Source organism: Mus pahari, chromosome 19, assembly GCF_900095145.1.
Source record: "Mus pahari chromosome 19, PAHARI_EIJ_v1.1, whole genome shotgun sequence".
NCBI lineage: Eukaryota > Metazoa > Chordata > Mammalia > Rodentia > Muridae > Mus > Mus pahari.
Window position 1 is genome coordinate 64,982,987 of NC_034608.1, and position 15,044 is coordinate 64,998,030.

The 15,044-nt window shown below is 41.7% G+C and overlaps 1 protein-coding gene and 1 long non-coding RNA gene across 13 annotated transcripts in view; one reads left to right on the forward strand and one right to left on the reverse strand.

The window, feature by feature from the left end:
• Tenm3 (teneurin transmembrane protein 3) overlaps positions 1-15,044 on the reverse strand; it is a 723,224-nt gene that overhangs the window by 616,654 nt on the left and 91,526 nt on the right. For 9 of the 11 annotated variants that reach the window (XM_029531766.1, XM_029531767.1, XM_029531765.1 and 6 more), the window contains exons 1-2: positions 11,247-11,312; positions 4,250-4,414 (exon numbers count right to left, since the gene is read on the reverse strand). The exons of 1 other annotated variant lie outside the window; for it this stretch is intronic. The gene's annotated coding sequence lies outside the window, so the exon portion shown is untranslated. Of the gene's footprint in view, positions 1-4,249; positions 4,415-11,246; positions 11,426-15,044 lie in introns of those variants that run through there. One more of the 11 variants, XM_029531759.1, reaches the window with a different exon arrangement.
• The window catches only part of LOC115062593, a 28,328-nt gene continuing 24,555 nt past the window's right edge, over positions 11,272-15,044 (forward strand). For both annotated transcript variants that reach the window (XR_003842533.1, XR_003842534.1), the window contains exon 1: positions 11,272-11,360. This is a non-coding gene — a long non-coding RNA (uncharacterized LOC115062593). The remainder of the gene's footprint in view (positions 11,361-15,044) is intronic.

Consider the following 15,044-nt stretch of genomic DNA (forward strand, 5'->3'; position numbering starts at 1 on the left):
AGAGAGAGAGAGAGAGAGAGAGAGAGAGAGAGAGAGCTGTGTTTTACCATATATAATGCTGTGTTTTACAGACCAGAAGTTTGGAATTTAAACACTATTTATGTAAGATATTTGAGAATATTATTTAAAATTTTTCCTCAAAACATGTTATAAAGTAAAAGTTAAGAACATATATCTAAGTAGCCTGATGATGAACATTACTCATTTTAAGCATATTATATTGCTGTAAAAGTGTGTGTGTGGGGGGGGGAGGTCATAATACAAATACTTTCAATCTACCATTTAGGAACAGAAAACAGTCTTTAAGATTTGTACAGATGATCACTCAGGAATCTGATTACTGTGGAGTCATCTTTTGAAGTTGACAGCATGCTTCAGTGACTAAGCGTCAAAACAGCAGAATCATTGGGACAGCAAGGAAACTGTCATTTGTCACTGTGCTATTTTTATAAGCCACTTGGCTACTCTTTTGAAAGTTTTACAAGCTAGTAACCTCAGAAGTAGCAGTGTAGTTATTTAAGCAAATTAATTACACACAATGAATCTTGCTTTTATTACGTGGGATCAATTGTGTTTTACAATTGAGATATGTCAATTAAACAGTACTTGATTTTATTTTATTCTTTTGGTTTCTGTCTTTTATTTGACATTGGCCATATGGGATGGATAGAAACATGACCACAACTGACCACTTTAATTTTAAAGATATTTCTTATGCCAAAATGGAAGCTCCCCGTGTCACACTTTTTCTTTTGAGTTCTCAGGCCTACATTGAACACACAGCGCTTTCATGTTTTTAAACCATGACCAAAATATGTAACAAGCTCCCTAGTTTAGTACATGAGCAGGAAAAACCAAACAATTAACATTCCTTTATCTGGTAGTTTTATTTCTGTACGTCACTAGTTTCTTTCCCACACTGAGTTGCTATCACCATTCACAAGAGGGAAAACCTGCAAGACTGTCACCGGAGTCTGCAGGGACCCCAGAGACTGCATCTGGCAGGTAGAACACCTGAACGACTGAGGACCCCACAGTCCCCAGGGCATTGGTTATCTGCAACAAATGAAAAGGTGTCCTCTAAAAACTTTGCCGCCCTAGTGTTTTTGATCTTGGGTTTGAAACATTGTATCTATTCCTGCCCCCAAATGTATATTTGGTGTGACAATCCCACCTACAGTTTTGATCTAGAAAAGGAATCAACTAACTGTTTAAAGCAAAGAAAACCATGGCCAGCCAGTCTAGTGCTCTTGATGAATCTATTGTGCAATAGCTGCTGGGAATCACAGATTAGAGGGGGGATGTGTAATCCTCCATCAAAAAGCATCAGCTGAGCCACGGAGCTTCCTCTGCTTCTTGGGCTATTCTTTTAAAAGTCATAATGAGAACTTAAAGACTATCTAACGGTCTTCCAAAAAAGAAATTAGCCATTTATACAAACAACTGTTAGTCTTAAAGGAACCAAAGACTAAGCCACTTCCTTTGGAAAATAAAAAAAAGTCATTATGCACATTATTAATTTGCATCGACTCATAAAGCAAATTACTATGTTCTACACTTAAATTTAAATAGTAAAAGTATCTTATAACATGCACTTTAAAAGAAGATAAAATAATAAGATTCCCCCAAAGGCTTATTATTGATAACATTTTTTTCACGATAGAGAAATATTTATACTTTCCTTTTTCCAACATTTAAAAATTTCAAATCAAATCATATAGCCTTTTCACAACCTAAATGCTAGTTAAACAATCTACAAACCTGACATATTTAAATTAAAAGTGATACATTAATGATTTAAAGTGTATATATTAACCTTGACATATAGTTAAATATAAAATTCACCAAATGTGATATGTTAAAAGACCTACCTGAAGTAAAATACAATTTTTAAATGAAACTTCCCTCAGATGTTATAGGGAAAATTAGCCCCATGAAATCAAAAAAAGAAGGACTCAGTTCTTTCCTTGGAAGTACAATTGGCAGACATCTGCAGGCTAGAGTTGAATTGTTTTATTTGAAACAGCAGATTGTATTTAAAACTTAAGGGAAAAGACATTAGACTTCCATTATGGTCTCACAACTGAGGGCTGACCCAACTTGATAGTATCATATGTGAATGAAGATTTATAATAACATTATTGAAATTATCTTAACTTTGAATACCAAGAATTGATATTTTTTGAAATGTAACCTTCACTTTACAAATACATTCATAGTCTGTGACTTCAAATTAATAATATAAACATCATTCTTCTTTCACATACATAGTAACTTCTTGATCATCTGTGTAGTTTGCATATCTGCATAGTGTAATGATATTTTCCAAATGTCTAAACATAAAATGTGATGTACACTAACTAAAGTATACTCATGATTTTTTTAGACTGCCAGACATATTGGATAATTTTTGGTTTCAGGCTGACTTAAATCAGATGTGAGTTTCTGTATATTTTGATTACTAATAATTCCTAAACTGTGGATTTATTATTCACATAAAGAAAAATTGTGTTTCCTACGTAATGGAAAAATGCAACTGATAAAAACCATATGCATAAGTAGTTTAAATTATTACAGTTTAGTTCAATTTTATCACATAATATTTGAATTTTCAAATTTATAACATAGGTCTCCTTTATTTGAAACTATATTTTAAATAAAATTATGACTTTTAAATCTATAATTTTAAAAATAAATTTAATTTTTAAAATTACATTTTTACTGTCCTTACTTAAATGACTTTTATTTAAAGTCATTACTCTCTTTAAGTTAGAATACCAAAAATTCTACATATCTACTACCTTGCAAATTAAAACATAACCAAAAATTCAATCAGGCTAAAAACACAAAATAGAAAACATTTTTAAATCATTTTATGATTTATACTGATTCAAAGTCCCTGCCACAATAAAAGTTTTAAAATTGGTAATTATGAAAAAAAATATTTTCAAGTCAAATTACATGAGTATAGTATGTAAAAATATTTGTGCCAGAGACTTGTCATTGAGAAATTATACATATTAGGACAAAGACAATGGTTAAGGAAGACCTTTGATTTCCTTGATTTTTTTTTTTTTTTTTTAAGTCACAGAAAACAAGATAAGATAATCCATGCATACCTGAGAAGAGTGTCTTACCTTTGAGGAACAATTCTGATTTTCGTCTAAATTAAAATTCATTGTAATTGTCAGTCTGCTCCCTCGGGGCAGGGAAACATGTCAAAGGCTAAGTTAAAACAGAAATACCAGCTTACACCACTGTGAGGGTGGACACATCTGCTCTGTTCTGATCGTTGAGAGGAACATCTGGGCAGCTCTCTGTAGGTCTCACCCTTTTCTGAACTCCAATTCATTGAGAGTTTCGTAGGACAACACACATACTCTCTTTTTCCTAGGACAGCAGGGTTTTTCACATGACTTTAAGGATGATTTGGGATTGTTTAGAGTGCTAGCTAGCAAGATGAGGGTAACGTTGTCTGTTATTTGAGCTGGGTCAAATTATTCTCCTGTTAATATTGATACTATTGTGTGACTCTAAATATCCCTCTGAGAAGTATTAGTTGTCTTCAATATAAGACAAAGCATGATTATTTTTACAGGACTCTTTAGTCCTTTGTATTAGGAATCATTTATCTATTTTTACAACATTAAATTTCTGTTACCTGCCACATTTTAACCTACATTTGTATAATATTAAAAAATCACACAAAATACTAAAAAATCTCCATCTGAAATACTGATTTCATTTTTGTTTGTCTGTATAAAAATAACATAATACCACTGGAAGTTTTTGTTCTTATTCCTCTGAGGAAAAAGTTAAAAGTCTTCTTTTTCAAGATGGCTTTAGCTAGAAATGATTGGAAATTCTAAAAATAACAAAATTTATTAGCTATGTCTCCTGCAGATTTTTTTTTTTTTGGTGATTATTTTAAATAGAGGAAGGCCCAATGCTGACGCTTTTACAGTCTCTTGCCAAGTTTTCCCACCTACATGTAGATAAATTCCAAATTCCTTAATTAAAAATATGAGCAGAGATGTTACACACTAAAAGACCATCTGCTAGACGGAAAAAACAAACAATAGATGTACTTTTCAATAGCTTCACTCTTATAATGACCAAAATAAACATTTTCCAGTATTAATATAATGCACGGGCCTCATGCAAATGTATCAAAATACTCTATGCATTCCTCATTCTAAGTTAAAAGCCAAATACTGAACCGCATTCTCTTATTCTCTGTTTAACATACCTTCCAGTGTGCAGTCCGTATGCATTAACTCTCTTAGGATACCATCCCAGAACAGGAGTCAAATGCTGGGCACAACAGAGATGCTGGAGTCAGTCCTGAATGAAGACCTCTTCTTTGGGAATCTCGTGGTTGTTCAAAAAGCCACCTCCTCGTGCTGATAGGGGGCTAACAATTCGAATCGCAAAATATGATTTGTGCTTAGCTGAAGACGAAATAGCTCATTCTACTTTTTTTTTTTTTTCTCTAAAGACAGCTTTCCTATCTTTTGTGCAGGACAGGGTGGGTAGAGGGTAGAGGCAATAAATTTGTTTAATTCTACTATCAGAGTTGTGGTACCACAGCTGCTTCGGAGCCTGACTGTAGGAAGACAGTCATTAGCAGGCGATTTCTTCTTAAGTTTTAATAACTAAGGAAGAACTATCAGCATAATCTTAACTATTAATTGAAGAAATGACAGAATGATGGAAATGAATTGATAAAGAACCTTATCGCCAAATATAAGTGACCTTTGTCAGTTACCTCTTAATGATCTTATTAAATCATTCAAGTTTTTGAACGTTGAGTTTTTACTTAAGTCTCTGTATGGAGACTTGACTTTATGCTTGGCCCCACATCTACAGAAAGCACACCTATACCAAGGGCTGTTGAGACATTGCCTTTCCTCTGTGATACAATGGCTTGTTCACAGGATTCAGAACTCCTGATTCAGTCTCAGAAAGCAGGGTCCTAATTCTCATGCATGGTTCTAAAATGCAAATGCTTTAAAGTTAAAAAGAAATTCTTTATTAACGTCCATCTTTACTTACCCAATTTACTGCTCTTTACATTGTTGTCCTTGCAGACCCCAGCACTGACTTTGGAAAGCATTAGACCCATAACTCTTTATAAAAGGTGTTCAGATTCTCTCTTTCGCCCCCTCTCCCCTTTTCTTCCTTCCTTCCTCCTCCCTCCTTCCCTTCATCCCTTTATTTCCTTTTGGGTTCAAGGCAGAGAGATACAGCAAACCCACTTATAAAATAGCTGGTTATTACTAAATAATATGATCACATTATGATACCCTAGTGACATCATCCTCTCCCTCTCCAAATACTTAATACCCTGCAATGTTTGCAAATATGTCAACCAATAGTATTCCACAATGGCTTCTATATGGAGGTGTGATTATGGGCACTATGACTTATTGAATCGTTTAATTTGCAAAAGGTATCATTGTCTGCTTTTACCACACTTCAGTATGAGCTAACAGACTGCTACAAATGTCAGGAAAATGCTAAAAAGAAAAAAAAAAAAAGAAAAGGAAAAGAAAAAAAAAACCTTTATCTCCATGAGCTGTGGTTAACTTTCAAATTTACAAAGACTTTGCTGGTATGTTACACATAGCTTCCCATATTTCTAGATTTATAACTATCTATTATCTGAAAGTCATGGAAGTCAGTAAAGACTGCCACCTATCACAGATCTGTCGCCACTCTCATCTTTAAGAGTTCAAGAAACTATCAAGAGGATATCATCATCGTTATCATCATCATCATCATCGTCTTCAGCAGCGTCCTATTATTACTTTCAGCTCTCTGCTTATCTGACTTATCAGGATGTTGCTTGATGCTGACAGTAATTTGCAAGTGACTTAAGTAGAAAGACACAGGCCTGAGTAGATCGTCATTAACAAATCCACTGTGCCTGAGCTGACTCTGTAAATCACCTCAGTTATTCAATCAAACTATAAAACAAGTTATCGCAATGTCCTCAAATGATTGGCTTCTACCCTGGCTGAGATGTCTAAAACACCTACTCATATTTGAACATGCTTCTGCATTTTCATACTTTATATTAGAATGGTTGTCTACCACAACACTTTCAACATGGTACTCCACGTGCTTTCTTTTAACAGCTTCAACTTTCAACTGAGTGCTTTAAGTTGGAAAAAAAAACAACCAATCCAACGCCAATAATCTATCCTCATCTACAAGCTTAAAATAAAGCAAGAGGCGTAACTCCTACGGGGACCCAAAGAACAATGCCACCATGAGATCGTCTTGTGTATCATACACAGCTGTATCTTTCTTTTGAAACCTTTTTACATCACAGGTACAGCAGAATACTTTTCTAGATTAATCTTCTAAACTTCCAAAGGAAGGTCTCACTGAGCCTTCAAGGGTATACCACAATCCATGCTGCAATACAGACCAAAGCCTGTGGAAATTTTAATCTATGTTTCTGAAGAACCTGACCAAGCTGAAGCAGGCCTGATATAGATAAGAAACACATGCAAACATCACGGGTGGAGTGATAAAATTCACCCTATCAGACAGGAGAGTATTTCTCCATTCATGCAATAAAATCCTAATATGTGCACATTTCTAATTCCAAGAAAGCTCAGAAATACTCAGCTGGGATGCTGATGTAAACAAAAAGAAAACAAGGGAATAAAAAGAAGGAATAATCTAAAGGAGTAAGGATTACCACCCAAGACTCCAATGTCATAAACTCCTTTGATATAGAAGAGCATATGCTCTGATGCATACAATATTGGGAGGAAAAGGGAGACTTCTGATGAAAATGAATTGACTGCTTCCTCGTGCATTAAGTGTTTCATTAAAAAACAAAACAAAACAAAACACTCAAATTAGGTCCCCACAACCAAGAGATTTTCCATTCTGAGAAGTGCGATGTTGAAACTTTCAGGAACCCTCACACTTGTTTGGAAACAAATGACTTTTCAGGATGGAGAAGTCCCTCTATCAATCACCAGCAGGTTAATTCTACATAATAAGGCAGGTTTGGATGCAAACTGAGCCATTGTGGAATACTGTATCTAAAATTGATGACAACAGCACTCAAAATGAATGCAGCCCTCCAAACCGCTTCTTTGCTCTGAAACATTAATCTCAATTAGAAGGAGTGCTTCATAATGGTAATGCTTGGTATAAAAAAATATAAAATAAATCAGGTTTTATAAGACACAACAATTAATCAGTTTTCAGTCGAAGTCATTTGTTCTACCTTTTTTCTTTTCCTTTTTCTTTCTTTCTTTTTTTTTTTTTTTTTTAGACCCAAAATTTCCATTAGGACTCTTAAAACAGCTGGTATCTCCAAAATTAGGTTTTAAATGTGTTCTAAAAGAAGCTTACAAGAAATCATTTCTCAAACTTGGTTGCTGTAAACTTTGAAAAGGCGCTGTTATCAGTGTGCCACCTCTTCAGGACAAGGCTTCCTTCTGCAAGTGTGAGTTAAATTCTTCTCTGGACTGTCACCTCCTACTTTATAAAGCAAAGAGGAGCACAGACTTCAACTGAAAGCCCAGAGGAGCTATAACCAATTGCAGATTACAATCAAAGTAAACTTGCAACTCATAATATTCTCCACCTATGTAAGAAAAAGCATCTCTCAGAGTTGAAACAGACATCTGACTTTTAAAGGCAACCCTGAGTGGAGGAGCTGTGTGTAAGACAGCCTGCTTAAGTTCCCCCCAGCCAAGCTTCAACAAAGGGGCAGGCAATTCAAACTGCTTCTGAGTTCCCTGCTTCATGCACAAATAGTACCTCCGTGACATTCTCCTACCACCCAGGAATCCAAATGCTAAGGACTGAACTAAGTTTAGTACAGAGGCAGTATACATAGATTAAAATAGCCACTCTTTATAACCTAAGTAAGTTGGCTGGCTGGACCCTTCCTACAGGGTATGGTCACAGTCAGGATTTATTCCCAGACTCTTCCTGGCAGGTAAGATAAACCTCAGTATTTCCAAATGCACTTTTCCACAGCAGTTGTAAAAAAACAAAAAACAAAACAAAACCCATCATTTTCATACATGCAGCCCATCACTGATTTAGTGTTTCTGACAGATAGCTCCACTCACAGTGATAACTACTTCACTTCCCCTGTCTCTTACTTGACTCTTTACAAAGACAGGCATTACTCTTAGTTCTCAGAAGCAAAGCTAAGAAAGATTAGCTTCGACTCAACTAGCTAACCGGATCATTATTGTCTAGCCCTGTCTCCTTTTCAAAGAAATGTAAAAACTTTTGCTTTATTTGGAAGCTTAGTTTCTATTCAAAGGTAAGCATCCTTATCTTCCTTTGTCTTCACCCTAATAAAGCAGGTTCCTTTCTCAACCCAAAGGACTCCTACAAGACCAGAGTAAGAAAAGCCTCCACACTACGCCCTTTCATTTGTTTCTAGAAAATAAAGCTGCACAAAACAATCCCATTTAGAAAAGTAACCAGCCATACATCGTATACTATATTCTGTTTTTTTAAATAGTGAAACAATGTTCATTAGTTAATATTCTTGATGCTGAATTGCTAATTTTAATGTTATTGACATAGGATTCTCATTATTTTCCAAATACATAAATACTAGCATAGCTCCTGTCAAACTACAATTTTCCCCCAAATCGGTTCAGTATATATAAGATGCAACACTGTCTTATTCAAAAGAATTACTTTCCATAACAGTACATATTATTTTTAAGTTATATATTTCCTACAATGAGAGTAGTACTTTTTAAAGGGAAGAATATTAAAATTCTTCATTTTAAAAGGCAAGAGCATTAAGGAGACTGCAACAGGAAGAGAGATGCTCATAGTTCTAAATACACACCAGAAAACTAATGTCATTATAAACCCCGTAGCTCTGAAGAATTTAAGAATAATTTGTGAATGCCATGACATTTTAAAGTGGGATTAGCAAGTCTTATTACCGAACTAACCTCTTACTCTTACATAAAGAATTAAATATTTGCTCTGAATTTAGAATCAAAAAAATCGAAACTTTCAAGGCTCCTCAAGAACTTCACATATTAAGAATATCCAAGCCAGAAGTTTTGGGTACTAAAAGTGTACACTGGAGCATACCAGGTAAGATTACTGAGCTACGTATAAAATAGGTTTTAACATTGCAATTTATTAAAAAATATTGTGGTTATACAGCTATTCCAAATTCTAAAGTCTGTCCCTAAATTCTAGAAAGGCTACAGATATTTCTTTCAAGCAGGTATGGGGTCTTTTAAAGACAGAAGAAATCAAATCATTTTTTTAGGCTGCCCACTTCTTTAAGGGGTCCTTTTTTAAGGTTTCCAAATGTACCAGTTTTGTTTTCTTCCTTCCTTCCTTCCTTCCTTCCTTTCTTTCTTTCTTTCTTTCTTTCTTTCTTTCTTTCTTTCTTTCTTTCTTTCTTCCTTTCTTTCTCTTTCTTTTCTTCTCATTTCTTTTCATCTGACAACGGAAGAGCAAGGTATAGGGCTCCACATACTGCTATTTCAAGTAAAAACACCAACCAGTGGATTCTGCCAGATTCCACAAATGTTTGATAAATACATTGCCAGAAGATAAGAAGTAAGGGTATTGTTAAGCGAGAGCTCCAGTCTCTGCTAGCCCAGCTGCCTGGAGTCCTGGAAAAAAAGTGCCAGGCTAGTTCATTTCATTTCCAATACATCTACGCCAAAGTCCTGAGAACTTTTCTCTAGCCTAGAATCATAAGGAGCTCAGAAAACAATTGCAATCGCTCTATTATTACCCGATGGGATTGCTTACTGTTGCTTCTCCATGAAAATAATTAACAAGTTAACCTCCACTACTGACTTACAGGAGAGGCAGCAGGTATGGAATCTGAACTGCATTTAGGAAGGGGCTCAGCAAAGATCATTGACCCCAACCTGAAACATCTGAAGCCCCTCTCGTCAGTTGTAAAACGTGACGATAGTGACCTGAAGCGAGCAGCAGGCTCATCCATCTGTAAATTTTTTTTAATGCCCTGGTTAGGGTATGTTTTGTTTGCGTTCAGTCCCATCTAGAGTTTGCAGATCAAGTTTCAGCCGAGATCGCCACTCCTCTCAGCATCCTCAGCACTAGCTCTTTCACTCCTGGCAACTTAGCAGTCTGGCAGTTGGGGAAGACTCCTCTCCACACCCCCGGCAAAAGCTGACATCCCAAGGCTTCCAGCTCTCCCGGAAGTCCCACTGGAGCCTTCTAGATACCTTCCCAGAGAACCAGAGGTTGTGTCCCTAACTGGGTAGCACCCCCAAAGAGAGAGCGAAGTCATCTGCACTCCTTGCCCCTCACAGGCTCCCGGGAACCACCTTCCTCGGGAACCCAGAGAGTCCAGAGTCCCTGAAACCCTGCCCCGCTGCCAGGTGGGAGGCACCGCCAAAGTTCCCACCTGAGCCTACAACCAGGGGTGGCAGACGCGAGGGAGGGGCGGGGACCCGAGGCCGGAACCGGGACTCCAGAGCTCGGAGAGTCTGTGATCTGGGATGCTCCGCCGCCCGTAGGGCTGGCCAACTCGCAGCCGCCCCTCGGAGCCGTGCCCGAGAAAGGGAACCGCGCTTCCCGGCTTGCTCGCTCGCTCGCTCGCTCTCCGCCCGCCCGCCCGCCCGAGGCCCGGGCGCTAGGACCCCAGAAAGGAAGGAGGGCGCACGGCGCCGCACTTACCGCGCTCCGCTCGCCCGTGCCGCCCGCTCGCCCGCTCGCTCCCCGGCCACCGCCGCCGCGTCCGCCCCTGAGCTCCCCTGGCCAAATTCAAAGGCGCCGGGCGCGGGGGAGGGGGCCCGTGATGGGGAGGGGAGGGAGGGGGAGATGCAAGTGTTACAACTTCCTCCGCTGCCCACGGCCCGGCGGCCCGGGGACGCGGCGAGGGGAGGGAAGCGCGCGGGCGCCAATGAGTTCACTTTCTTTTTCTCCCCCGCGCGCTCCCCCTCGCGCTTCCCGCCCGGCCCCTCCAACCTCCTCCGCCGGCCAGAATCCCGGTTTCTCGGTCCGGGGAGTGGGAGGATGGAGGAGGCGAGGGAGGAAGGAGAGAAGGGAAAGGTGAGCAGGCGAGCAGGGCGCTGTGCCAGGGAGCAGCATCCAGGACCGTAATTGTGGGCAAGGGCGGGGGACGTTCTGGGCCAGCGTGCCCGAGACCAGGCGCGTACACGTGTGTGTGTGTGTGTGTGTGTGTGTGTGTGTGTGTGTGTGTGTGTGTGTGTGTGTGTGTAAGAGAGAGGAGCGGAGCCTACCATGCGCTTCCCTGGTGCGGATCGCGGGAGAGCCCAATCACAGGGCGAGCTGGACCTGGCTGTGATCATTTATAATCCTTGACTCCTCCGCTCCGCCACTTGTCAAGATGACAGGTACTTTATTTCTTCTTCTTCTTTATTCAAAAAATGAGATTCCCGGTTTTCTGCCTCTTTTCGCTGTCAAATGGGATTTGCCGGACTGAACCACGTCCACACCGCCGCCCCTCCCTCCCATCCCTCCTCCCAGCCACGCCGGGTACGGGGAAAGCACCGAGGCTCCCATGCTGTGACCAATCAGTGTATCTACTACTCTCGCCGTGATTTAGGGGTCATCCATGAATAACACTTCATGCTGATGAATGGCTCTTGCCGGCTTTCGACTCTGATGAGGGGGTCTGCCGGCCGCTGATTGCAAACACTAATGAACTTACAGCGCCATTTGAAATTCACACGCACCAACAAAGTGAGGGGGTACGTGCGTGGGAGTCTGTCCTTTTCTTTTCTGGGTGACCGGGGAGGAAGACCTGGGGAAAGGGGCGGGTAATTGCCTTGGATTTAAGTGGAAACACTTCTCGGTGTAATCAAACCTCTAACGTTCTTAGAAAACTACTTTTCTTGATCTTCCATAGGGTAGGCATTTCGGGTCAGCTGAGTCACCCGAGGAGGTGGGAGAGCAAGACACTGCCTGGGAAGATGGATTCCTAGACAGAAGGGTGTAATTAAGGATTGCCACCCCTGGTAGGCGGCCCGCCCTTGAAGGAGCCTCTGAAAATGACCTGCGTCTTTCCTTCTAGAAGTGTCCTCTTGTCGGGGACGAAAAGCACAAATGACCTTCGGACTCCGGCAGGGGAGGGCTACACTGAACACTTAAGACTTCCTCCCAGGCGCCAGCTCTGTCCTGTTTAGAACAAGTGTCCGCCCCCAGACTCAAGTAGCTGGACCTCTAACCAGTACCCACTGTCAGGGGGCACGCTCAACAAACCTAAAGCCCACCACCACCAGCTCCATCCCCGATCTGTTTCTCCTTTCTTCCCTCAGATTATTAGCAGCACAACACCGCCCCTGCCACACTCCGTTTGCAGTGGGAGTCAGCCGGAAAAACTTTACCGCCCTAAGGACACTGCCACTTTGTAAGTTTATGCCAAAACTCTACTCCGGGAAGCTCCAGCTCCGGGCCCCGCCCCCGCCCCCACCCTCACCCCTAGCTGCGGAAAGCCCACCCCGGGAGCCCTTTTTCACTGCCCAAAGCTCCTGCCATTCGAGTTTTGGAACCCCAAAGGACTTTTACAGAATCGCTCTCTGGCTCCCTGCCTCCCGCCACCTCCAGTCTCCTTTCTGTCCGCGGGAGGCATTGGGTCCTACGCCTTGGAGAGAACCACAGCACCAATGAGAGTCTAGCTCTTCTAGCTCTTCGAGGAGAGCCCAGGCATTCCCTGAGACCAGCCTGGAGCTGCCCGGAGCAGCAGGGAGTCCCCAGGCCTGCCCTGAACTACTGCCTGCTGACAGTCTCAGCCAAGCACTTGGGTCCCACCTCCACTGCGAATTTCAGCACAGAGGACTCCACTAATCAGTACCTAACTTGTCTTGGCCGGAATTGAAGACATTTGTATTTTTTAACTGCATTCAAAAGAACAAATCTATCAGAAAGGCAAACATGGGAAAGCCTGGACCTTTCTGATTTTTTCCCCCAAAGTTTAGCATGGAATTGACAAAGAGTCAGGGAACTCAAGTTAGTGCATCCATACCCACGGGTTCCAGTTCCCAAAGATGCTAAGCCGCTGAGTGCACCTCTCTGGGCTTTGCAAAGCCTTGGCAATAAGTGAATCTGACCCGGTTCCACCAGCATTAATGACCCAAAGACCCACCCGGCACATCTTTCTGGAATAATCTAGAGTTGCCCTAGGTTGGTACAGCCTCTTTCCTGCCACATGAATTTCACACTTCAGAAAGACTAAGGCGGCAGAGTCGGATGACTCACCCCTTCCTGTCTTCATTATCTTAAGAAGTTCCTCACTTATGAATGTATGGCCCCAGATATTACAAGAAAATCAAGTAAACTCCCTTGACCTGATCATAAGCAAAACCTGAGGACATTTTATAAAACACACACACACACACACACACACACACACACACACACACAGAGAGAGAGAGAGAGAGAGAGAGAGAGAGAGAGAGAGAGAGAGATTCCTGAGTGTAACTTATAATTGTCCAAGAAGCAAAACCCCTTTCTTGCTCTTTCCTGTGCTGATATCTAGAGGACACAATAAAGACACACTAGGCCAACCCCAAAGATGCCAGAACAGAGTAGTTGTGTGCAGGGAGAGATAGGGAGGGGCACTGTTTACTTCAGCTCTTCCCTAAAAATCCTCATTATGACTAACGCTGCTGATCAATGAAGAAAGGAATTACAGACGTCATACAATGGAGAAATGGTAGCAAATCTTGGAGCCTGTCTCCAGCCCACTTTCCAGTTAAGTGATATTCAACATTTTCCACGAAGTATTGCTGAAACTTCATGTTAATAGATGCACTAACATGCGCACGCACGCGCGCGCGCGCACACACACACACACACACACACACCCCTCTAGAACACATCACTGTATGCTCTCACTCTCTGTGCTTAATGCCAGGTTTTGCTGGTGGACAAAGCATGCAGGTGTCTGGTCAGCTTCTGCAAGGCTCAGCCTGGCAAGGCAGCCAGGGTGTGTGCTGTGTGCAGCTTGATTCCCTCCCCTACCTCCCCTCCTCTCCCTTCCCCTCCCTTTCTTACTGCTCTTCTCTCCCTTCTCCTCCCCTCCTTCCTCTCTCAGAGGTCCCATCTTGATGGCTAAACCCAAACTGTCCAGGTTTTGTACTCCAAGCGCATCCCTGGAAAGCAGTGAACCTTCTTGATGTGTAACCATTCCAACTTTTGCCTTGTGGCTGCGGTTGCTGTCAGGGGGAGGGGAGAAACGGTGAATTGCTCACTTTGGCAGTAATAAAACCTGGACTAGCAGAAGAAATGCCAGTCTTTGCTGCCTGTTTTGGCCTGCATTGCAAACTGCCCAGGGTGGCTGGAGACTATGTAGTCTTAGCAATGCTGATCTGGTCTATTCCTGGGCTAATGACAAGGAAGAGGCTGTATTGCCTCTCCTTCCCCTAGCCTCCTCTGTCTTTAACAAGCATTTAAAGATGACTGGAACCTTCAGATTCCCTTTGGGGTTAGGAAGGGCACACCTGGGCTATCAGGACTGGACTAGGGAACTAAAGGGCAGTCTCTTGACCAGATACGAAGTCAGAGCAGAGAGGCCTCTGCTCTGATATTCCAACTTCCCTCATGCCAACCTCTGCCATGCGTCTTTGGCCTCGTAACGTGGCACTTGTTCTCCACGAAGGCGGATTTGGAGGCTGTGTGATTTCTCCTGTCCTGAGATCCAGCCTGTAGCTAAGGGGCTGGGTGGCAGCTGTCCCCACCTCCCTCTGCTGAGGAACACGTGCCACCGAAGCACACTTTTCCTTTTGAGTTGGGGGTCTTTCAAGCACACAGAAGGGGAACGCTGAGCCATGCAGGTGTGGGGTTCTCTCTCGGGAGAGTGAAGACTGGAATTCCCGTTTGAAGGTGTTCTCTAAACTTACTCCTTCTGCTTTAGCCACAAAGACCCGACTATCAGGCTCAGACTGCATTTCTGCAGCTCTGTCACCTCTTCCACTTAAGGGATTCCAGACACTGAAGAGCTGGCAGACATGACATTGACAGCTATAGTTCAGACACTAGAGCAACCAACTCTTTTTTTTTTTTTTTTTTTTTTTTTT